Genomic DNA, 10,885 nt, shown 5'->3' with positions numbered 1-10,885 from the left:
AATGCTGAATTTGCTAACTACCCTGATTTGATCACTACAGATTGTATATATGTATTGAAATATAACTCTGCATCCCATAAATATGTACAATCAATATGTTTCAACAAACTTAAAAACAATTTAATGTAAAATAAATGATGCATCAGTTTGAGCCATGTTTTCACAGAAAGAACTGCATAAAATTCCCCCAATAACATTTCAATTGAATTGATAGGAATTAGGTGGCTCATAATCTAATGTTTTTAATTTGTCTTAACACCAGTGGTCTTACTCATGATGCTGATTTCTCAGTTTCTACTAAACCAAAAGCAATTCCATTAAATTTTTTTCTAGTTAATCCTTGTAATAGTTAGGTTTTTACATCATTAATATCCATATTATCAACAATCAAATATGAAAGATCATTTACAACTTTGTTTATTTATTTATTTGTTTTTTTTGGCAGCTGGCTGGTAAGGGGATCTGAACCTTTGACCTTGGCTGATCATTTAAAAATTAAGACAATGGTAATTTTTCGGGCCAGATGAAAGGTGGCAATTAATGTGTGCTCATGTGCCAGGTTGCCTGGGTTCAAATGCTGGCTTGCCAGATAAAAATTTTAAATCTTTTTTTTTTTTTTTTTTTAAAGATAACCGGTAAGGGGATCTCAACCCTTGACTTGGTGTTGTCAGCACCACGCTCACCCAGTGAGCCAACCAGCCATCCCTATATGGGATCCGAACCTGTGGCCTTGGTGTTATCAGCACCGCACTCTCCCTAGTGAGCCACAGGCCGGCCCTTAAATCTTTTTTTATGCCTCAGTTTTCTAATTTGTAAAATAGTGTTGATAATGATACTTTTAATTCTCAAATGAGTTAATATACTTTTACAGCAGAACCTGACACAGAAAATGCTATGTAGGTTTTGTCATTTTTTAAAATAAAATCAATGCTGTTGTCCTTGATTAATGGGCATTCAGTGAGTTTTAATGAATTCGTCACATTAAAAGGCAGTGAAATTCAACAATGGTGTTGAAGATTGGTACCTACACCTCAGGTAATCCTTGGCTACAAACTGCCCCAAGAGCCTTGTTTTTTCCTGCATTCTTCCTCATGTTCTGGGAGTGTCTGCAATGCCAGCAGAGAATACAGAGCTTATCCATGGCTACATTTGCCCCTACTATGACCTGCCCAACTGCAGTTTCCCTCCCTCTTTTGCTCAAAGCCAAAATCCTACAGAGACTGCAGTTCCCACAAGCAGTCATGTGAGGGTCACTCAGTGGGACCATCAGCAGAGGGTGGGTAAAATTAGCCCCAGAAGCTGGCTGTACCCTAGGTCTTTGATGCTGGAGTGCCAGCACTGCATCAGAGACCCTGTCTTCCCCACTAGGGTTTGGATTCATTATTACCAAGGCAGAGGATGTGCAGGGGATGTGGGAAAGAAAATGAGTGCCAGAGCCCCGCCCCAGTAGTGACTGGCATGGACATCAACAAATCAGAAAGGACACTGGCCATAGTACTGTAGCAGGGTTATTAACTCTTTAGTTGCTTGATTTAATAAGGTCTGGGAGGTGATGGGAATCAAGATGGTCAGGGCTGCAAGGAGGGGAGAGGGCTTAAGCAGTGGTTCTTTACTGATTGCCAAGAATCATTAAATACACACACAAACTGGTGCGCCCATACTAGTGTATAACAGAACTTGATACCGAAGGAAACTTGTGTATGAGGGCGATAGATGTTAATTTACTTTCACAAACCCTTCACCACACCTCAGACTGCTGATTGGAAAAAATCTCTGTTATGTGAGATATTCTGAAAGATCTCCATGTGGAGGTTGGCCCTGGCCATGTAGTGATTTTTTTAAAATATTTCTTATTTTATTATTTATTTATGTTTTTAAAATTTATAAACAGAGTACTAAAATATCAGGACTGTTATTCTTTTTTTTTTTTTTTTTTTTTTTTTAAAAGATGACCGGTAAGGGGATCTCAACCCTTGGCCTGGTGTTGTCAGCACCACGCTCAGCCAGTGAGCAAACCGGCCATCCCTATATAGGATCCGAACCCGGGGCCTTGGTGTTATCAGCACCGCACTCTACCGAGTGAGCCACGGCCGGCCCAGGACTGTTATTCTTAAGTAGCTCAAGGTCACAGAGCCCTTTCTTGGAGTATATTTGCATATTTGTGCTAAGGAAGAAGGAATAATTTATGCAAATCCACTGCCAGAGGCTCTTTCTCTAAGGCAAATATCTTCCCAAAGAGATAAAAGGGAAACTTGGGTCTGGCCGGTTAGTTCAGTTGGTTATAGCATGATACTGATAACACCAAGGGAACACCAAAGTCCAGAGTTCAATCCCTGTATTGGCTAGCCACTCTCCCAAAAACAAAAAAAACTGATAAGAAGGAAACTCGTCCCTTTATATCCCAAATAGAACAAAGGACAGAGGCCCTGAGATTTCAGTATGTGTGGAATATTAATTGGATTTCATCATGAGAAGATCTTTATCATTCAGTATGTAGTTAGGAAAACAAAAACCACTCTAGGTATTTCAACCAGAAGAGATTTAAATAAAGAACTGGTTAAGGGTGTTGGAAAGTCTGTAGAGGAAGGGAAAGTTACTCAATAAGCACCATGCCCAGGTTGGGGAAGCAAAATCACTGAGCAAAGGCCAAGTGTGTGTGCAGCTAAGGCTTTGGTTAATAGAGCCCAGCTGCCTGAGCTGGAGCCCAGGAGCCTGCAAGTGCAGGCTGTCCTGAGAGTCACTGCAGCTAGCTTCCCCTGCCCAGACCATCACTACTACTGTTGCCTCTGCCACCAGTGCTATTGCCACCTCTATTCTTTTATCAATGGTGCTCAGTCTTTGTTGTTTTAACTGCTCAGAACTGGAGAAGAGTCATATCTCCCCTCCTCTTGTCTTTCAATCTCCCTCCATTGGTGGAATATGACCAAAATCAGCTGGTAATGGTAGATTACAGAATCCAATCACCTTACAACACACAGCAGAGCACTGGAGTATGAGAATGAGGGTTAATAATAAATAAATAACCAGTCTGAGAGATCATAAGGAAGTTATGTCTCATGGACACTAAGAGGGTAGACACATTCCCTCACCTTTCTGAGAAGGATGGCTTTCAAGGCTCAATGGTAAACCTGCAGGCAGCTACTCATGAGTCTTCAGCCCTCAGACACTGAGGGAGCAGTACTATGTGGGGAGACTAAGAAACTTCTGACAATTGAAGATTCCCACATTCAGGCAGTAGATAAGGAGAGAAAGCAGTACTGTAAATCTAAACATTGTTTTTGTTATTGCATTTTTTTTTTAAAGATGACCAGTAAGGGAATCGCAACCCTTGACTTGGTGTTGTCAGCACCACGCTTGCCCAAATGAGCCATGGGCCGGCCCTTTTGTTATTGCATTTGGTAATGGGAAAAGGATATGTGAAATCCACAGGTTTTTTTCTCTTCGTACCCTAAAACTTCGGTCTCATTGAGATTAAAATAATCAAAATGCAATCTTATCCAGGGATGAAAGGCATCCTTACATTTGGAACTCTAAAATAGTATGCATTCATATGAGGAAAATGTGGATGGAGAGAATAAGGTGTAATTTCAAATACTAGCCCCAAATAGAAAGTTAGGAGGGTGGACAGTCTGTAGAAATAAACTAAGACCAGCCAAATGAGAACAAACAAAGACTATTTATTTAGAGCTTGCTATAGCAAGGGAGTTGGCCACTGTCGTTTGTTTTGGCAAATACACAAATGCAGGCAGAGGAACAGGAAAGATTTACAGTAGCCCCAATTAGAGGCTGTTGTCATGGAGTAGCTGTAGGTGGATGAACTAGAAACAGGGCATCATTTGTGATTGGTTAGGGCTAGTAGTTGGCTTTCTTCAGTTGGTCCTAAGTTTGAAGCAGGGACAAAAATTAGGAAAGCTGTTAGTTATTAATCAAGTCCTAGCCATTTTGGGCTTGTGACTGTTAAAAGGGACAACTGTTATTGTTTGGTTTCCTGGACTATCACTAGAGATAGCAGTCTGACTTTCTACAAGTCTGACTTACAGAACTGTCTTCCTGGGCTGGTTACTGTAAATAAGCAATTGGTTTCCTGGACAGGTTGATCCATGTTGCTGGTGTAAGGGAGGAAAAATTTTTCTCTACCCTCTCATGTTATGTACTTGAGCCTGCAAATTAAGCTGATAAATGATAGATTAACAGGAGAAGCACACAATTTTATTTGATGTTAATATTTTTACATGGTATGGAGGGCTTCATAGAAAAAAGTGAAAACCTCGAAGATTTAGTTAGACCCAATGGCTTATATACCCTTTTAACAAATGGTGATAAATTTAGAGACATGACTAGACAAAGGAGAGGGATTTGGGTTTCTAGGGGTGGTAAATTGTGGGAAAGTGAATAGGAAATATGTGGGGGAAACTAATAGAAGGTAAGGGTTATATTGGTAAGGTTCACTTGTGCAGACTCATCTTAGTGTCAACTCTATTTCCAGTGAGAAGAATGTTTTCTTCCTCGTATTAGGAGGGTACCTTTCTCATGGAAAATTTAGGCCCTGCTTTAAGGCAGAAAGGGGGAGGTCAGAGAGCTTTTGCTGTTTCTCAGTCGCCTTCAGTTCAAAATAATAAATGCACTAAAGTAGCAGATTTTGAGGCAGCATGTTCTGATCCCCTTCATGGGTCAGAGTTCTGTTTTTATATATAGTCTGACCGTTATCCGCTTGTATATTTAGTCTCTCAACTCCAAATTGCAGATAGAGACTTGAGATCACATTCCTTTTGACATAGACAACTCTGTTAAGTCTGCTCCAGAATGAGGGAGGGGGAATTTACTTACTTCATGATGGTTAATAATTATTTTGAGCAATATTGAGGCCAGGTTGAATAGTAATAACAGGAAAACAATGTAACCAATAATTTTCCCTAAGATATGGGAAAAAAAAATGATAGCTACCTTACAATCCTGCAAGGAGTGTTTGAATTTCCCAAATCAATATCTGACACTCCATAGGTATCTCTCTCAAACTTGAAAAAATGGAGAACTTTAGCCAATTATTTTGGGGCAGGAGCATGTTCCCCATAACTGGACTGTCTTAGGCCAGATTCTTTCAGAAGCAGACCCTAAGCAAAAGATTTAAATGCAGCTAGTTTGAGAGGTGATCCTAGGAAGCATTGCTAAGGGAGAGGGGAAGTAAGACCCCTAGGGAAGTGAAGGAAGTCTAGATCAGTCACGTTAATGAGCAAGTTACTACTGGGAGCAACTGAGGCTCTATCATGCTGGGGACCTCTGGGAGTTCTCCTACCTGAGAGGGAGAAGAGGCTGGGGTTATGCTCTAATTCCTATTAGCCATGAGTTTACGGTTACTCCCAGGGGTGTTAACTTTTCATCACTTAGGACTTGCTCTGCACCTGGGCTGAGAGAAAGCCCTCAGGCAGAGTCCTGTGCTAGCAGTAGAACTCTGTCTGCATGAACAGAAACAGTAAGTGTTGCAGGGATACAAGCAAGTTTCTTCTGTGCTGGCCAAGAAAATGAGGACTCTAGATTCCCCATAAAGTACTGAGATCTAAGATAATTCAGAAGTATTTTACAGCAACTATACTCATCGCATACCTTCTTTCTCCCTTCCCTGTGGGAATGTTTAGTAAATGCCAGGTATGTTCCACAGGACTATTCTATTTTCATTTATACCCCAATACCAGGCTGGGACCTGTTCTTTTCTTCTTTCAGAATTGACTGTTGGCAATTTAGGCTAAAGTCTCTCCTTCAGTAGGCAATATGCCAAGAGTGTGGCTTTAATCTTTCCTCTACATTTAAATACTAAATAAAACCAAAAAAATGGACCCTAGCCCTTGCCTGGAGTGGAGCTTTGCCTGACCGGGGGTTTTGCCTTTAGAGAGCTGAAGTGGAAATAGATGAACAGACTGTTGGTAAAACAGATACTTGTCAAAGCTATTAACTAAACCCTGGTGATATATTAGCAATCTTTTATTGTTTGTTCATTCATTATGGTTGTCTAATCAGGTAGCATGATTAACTTTAAACACAAAAACACTAAAGCAAGAAGGGATACAAATCACAGTAGAACTCCTGGACAGAAGGTACTTATGTACAAGGGATCTTCAAAAAGTTCATGGAAAGATTTGTATTACTTTTTAATTTCATTTTTCCACGAAGCTTTTGAAGTATTCTCGTATTAAGGTGTAATGGTTAAGTCCTTGCGCTCTAGCAAGAGGTAGACTGAGTTACAAACTTGGCTTTAACATTTAACTGCTGCATGATAGTGAGAATGTTCTTGAATTCTCTAACCCATTTCCACATCTGTAAAATGGAGATGATAGCAGTGCCATCTTCCCATGTGTCTTAGTCAATTTTCTGTTCCTGTAACCATTGCTTTTTGTTGCTGGGTAATTTATAAAGATAAGAAGTTTATTTAGTTCATGGTTCTGGAGGCTGGGAAGTCCAAGAGCATGGTACTGGCATTTTGTGAGGGCCTTCTTGCTGCATCTTAATGTGGCAGATGTTGTCACATGGCAAGAGGGCAAGAGCCACTGGTCCCATCATGAGTTCCCATTCTGATAAGTTTATCTAGCCCTAATTACCTCCTAAAGGCCCCACCTCCAAATACTATCAATATATGAATTTAGGGATTGTTTCCAACAGTGAAATTTGAGAGACACATTCAACTGTAGCACCATGGTTCTTAGGAAGATAATGTATGTGATGTTGGAATAAAGGTGATCTACATATGTCAGAAAATTCAATGTATCAGTCAGGGTTTGGTGAAGGAATAGAGCCACTGTGAGTGTTATTAGACAAGGGATTTATTATTGGAATTAGAGCTTACACAATTGTGGAAGGAGTTGAAAAAGTAACGATCCAGAAGGGGAAGTTGGTCCTCCTGAAGCCTGGGGTGGGTGAACAAGTTGAAGCTTGCAAGAATATCTGAGAAACCAAGCACATACATCAGCCAAAGTGGGTCTGTAAATGGGAAGCTCTCTGAGCACTTTATGGGAAGACATGCCTCTCTCCAGATGCCTTTGTGTATCCACTGCTAAGTCTCTGGTGGTGGGCCTGCAACTGCTGTTGATCAACAGGGGTAGCAGTCAGGAAGAAGAGACTGGTATAGAACAGAGGAGAATGGACAAGCTGGTCCCACTGGGCACCTCACATCTGCCTATTACCATGTGGCATGATACTGACTTTCAGTAAGTCATAGCTAATGTTTCACTTTCAATCTTGCAAATCATGAGAAAGCTTCTCTTGTGGTCAACTCTAACCTGAAGCCATCCAGGAAAGGAGATTCTGGGAAACATACCACCCAGATTAGGTACACTGACAACAGAACAATCCAGCATACCCCAAATAATACTGGCTTTAAAAGTCTAGTTTATCTCTTTCTGTCTCTTGTAATAAAAGCCTAGGGGTAGTCATTCCACAGTGAAAGGGACCTAGCTCTTGAGATATTTTTGTGCTGGCATCCATAGCAGGCAGGTTTACTACATAGTCTCACATGGCAAAGGAAGCTCCAAAAATCATGTCCTCATTCCAGCCAGCAGGAAGGAGAAAAGAGTAAAGTAGGGTTCATTCTTTTTAAAAGCATTTCCTGGAAATCTCACACAGCTACAAGGGATGCTGAGAAATGTAGTCTTTATTTAGACAGTCTTAAGTCCAGCTAAAACTTGAAAGCAGAAGAAAGAACATATTAGGCTACGAGTAGCAGTCTTTGCCACAATTCTCTCATCCACGTGCTCCTTCTTTCCACATAGAGATCTCCTCCCTAGGAGAGATAACTTCAAAGTGTCATCTGGTTTCTGCTTTAAGCTCAAAGTCCTGAAATTCTGGGTGATATTTAATCATCTCCATCTTGTCTAGACATAGCAGCTCATGGTCCAGAAACTAATAAACTAAAATTTATTTGCCCTACCCCCTCACTCAAACTCAATAAATAATGTTGAAACTGGAATAGGGGCCGGCCCCGTTGCTAACTCGGGAGAGTGCGGCGCTAGTAGCACTGAGGCCGTGGGTTTGGATCCTATATAGGGATGGTGCCGCTCACTGGCTGAGTGTGGTGCAGACAACACCGTGCCAAGGGTTGCGATCCCCTTACTGGTCAAAAAAAAAAAAAAAAGAAAAAAAGAAAAAGAAACTGGAATAGGATAACCTTAATTAAAATTTCAGTTGGATAAAGGAAAAATAAGAAACACACAACACTCACTGGCACTGGTCCACAGAAATTATCAAACCCTTCTGGGCAGGAATTGCAAAGATTCCCTGGCCTGGGAATGGAGTTCCTTGATTAGTCTAACCAGGCAGAGCTTGGTTCTGCTCTCTGTGATGAATGCTTTTATTTACTGTCCTTGTTATGGATTGAATTGTGTCTCACCCGAAAGTCATATGTTGAAGCCCTAACCCCCAATATGACTGTATTTGGAGAATGGGCCTTTAAGGAGTTAATTAAGGTTAAATGAGGTCATAGGGTGGGGCCTTAGTTCAATATGACTGGTATCCTCATAAGAAGAGGAAGAGATACCAGGGAAGCATATGCACAGAGGAAAGGCCATGTGAAGACCCAGCAAGAATATATGAATCTGCAAGCAAAGGAGAGAGGCCTCAGGAGAAACCAAACCTGCTGATACCCCAATCTTGGACTTCCAGCCTCCAGAACTGTGAGAAAATAAATTTGCCTTGTTTAAGCTACCCAGTCTGTGGTATTTTGTTATGGCATCATAGAAGACTGATACAGCTCTTCATGGCCCCTGGCTTTGCTATCTCAGAAGTGACTCCTTGAGCAATATCCTCCATGATCATATCTGTCATTGACTTTGGAGAGTTATGCATTTTTTGGGAGATGCATTCTTTGTTCTGCCCATTTCCTATTTGTACAGGCGTGGTATTACTTTAAAGGTTGAATAATCATAAATTTTTGCAGGCTATATCATTCTTTCAAATAGGAATTCTTTTTTATTTACTTTCAGTCAACTCCCCATCCTTGTAATCACAGCCAAAGATCTTGTCTAGAACAAAGGATTTTTTAAGCCTGAAGACTGGTCTTTCACTTATTGGTTATAATATTTTGTCAATCCATTTCTCTGTCAATTTAATGGCAGCTACCCTGAAGTCATTTAAAACAGACATGGGTGGGAAAAAAGTACCCTTAACCTACTTTTTGCCAGCAGGTTGATGCTTTTGTATGATGAGGCACTAGTTTTATCTCTTCCTAAGCTTGTAGGTTTTTAGCCACTGCTTATAACTTGTTCAGCTTTGGGTGCAAAAGCATTTGCCCTTTCATCCCTATAAGAATCCAAATTATCAACTTCAATTGCAGGCCTCAGACAGATAGCACCTCTTTAGCAAAGCTGTAGTCCCTTCCTTCTATCTCTGCTTCTCTACTGCCTTTTTCTAGCTTGTAAGGCTTTCTGAAAATATCAAGAAGCAACCAATACACATAAAAATCATTAATCTTTCCTATAATTTCCCCTAAAGCCACAGCCTGTCAGTATGTGGTCTTCTTTTCAAGCTAAAGCAGAGAAATGTTTGCCACCGAGTTATGAGCCTGTGATATTGAGTCTATATCACCTGCGACCCAACTTCTAAGCCCAGCACCATATTTTTAGTTTTGTTAGGTATAATACTCCACTTCCAAGTAGTTAATCCTGTTTCTATTAGGAATCCATTTAGCATGAAACACAGAAACCTGAAAACAACAGATATTTAAATAAGATGGAAGTTTTTTTTTCTTTCACGTAGATTAAGTTGGAAGTAAAGTAGGGACTGAAATCAGCTCCACAGGGACCACAGTCCTCAAGGGCCCAGTCGTCTTCTATATTATTACTCTTCCGTCCTCAAAATCTTCTTGAAAACCTGCTGAAACTTCTAGCTAGTGAAACAAGAAAGGTGTGAAGACCATGCCACCTTCTTTTAAAGACAATTTTCCAGAAGTGCATGTGATACTACTTTTGCTTACACCTGTTAGTTAGAACTTATCTCTGTGGTCACATCTAGCTGAAAGGGGAGCTTTTCAGTCCTGTCATACTTCTCTGCCAGAAATTTAGTCATTTGGTACACCTACCTGCAAGAGTGGCTAGAAAATGAAGGCTTTATACTGGGAAGCCAAATGCCCAACTAAAAATTGAGAGTTTTAATATTAAGGGGAAGACAAGAACAGATACTTGGTGACAAATCTCAGTCCTGGCTCTAGCAGGTGAATCACTTAGCACAGTATCTACCATACTGTTAACAAGTCAGTAAATGTTAACTACCATTTGTGTCAAAATATGGCCAAGGGAGGACCCTACGCAGTCAGTTTCTCTTTCACTCCAACTTGGATAACTTTTATTTTAATAAACTTATTTTATTTCATTTTATTTTATTTTTTAGCAGCTGACTGGTACAGGGATCGAAACTTGGACCTTGGTGTTATCAGCACCACACTCTCACCAACTGAGCTAACCAGCCAATCTTAAATTTTTTTTTTTTTTAAGTTTTAGATTCACAGCAAAATTGAGTGGAAAGTACAGAGAGTTCCCATGTACCTCCTGCCCCAACACATGCACAAACTCCCCTACCTTCAATGGATAACTTTTTATAATCACCATATAGAAGTGAAACCTTCTACTTCTTTTTTTTTTTTTTTGGATCTGCTGCTGGGTTGATACTTCTTAATAGTCCTTCACTGTCATCACCAGCACAAAAAACTCAGCTGATATTTTGAGTATGAAGCGATTTCACTATAACTTAAGGAAATCTTAGGGTGTAAACTCTCTATGTATAGAAAACTGGAGTGAACTTTTAAGGAATAAAACCAATATTTCTATACTTTCTTAAGTTTGTGTCATTAGCATATTTCATGAATGTTAAACAATAAAAGCCAAGCACAGATAAATAGTGTATTTGT

At 40.2% G+C, this 10,885-nt stretch overlaps 1 non-coding gene across 1 annotated transcript; it reads right to left on the bottom strand.

Annotated features, from left to right (window-relative positions):
• Window positions 1-10,372: 10,372 nt before the first annotated feature.
• TRNAI-GAU lies at window positions 10,373-10,446 on the bottom strand. The gene has a single exon. It is a non-coding gene; the product is annotated as a tRNA-Ile (tRNA).
• Window positions 10,447-10,885: the final 439 nt, after the last annotated feature.

This window comes from Galeopterus variegatus, unplaced genomic scaffold (genome assembly GCF_000696425.1).
Source record: "Galeopterus variegatus unplaced genomic scaffold, G_variegatus-3.0.2 Scaffold6643, whole genome shotgun sequence".
Classification (NCBI taxonomy): Eukaryota; Metazoa; Chordata; class Mammalia; order Dermoptera; family Cynocephalidae; genus Galeopterus; species Galeopterus variegatus.
Note: the sequence above shows the minus strand (reverse complement) of the source record. Positions and strands in the feature narration are given on the sequence as shown.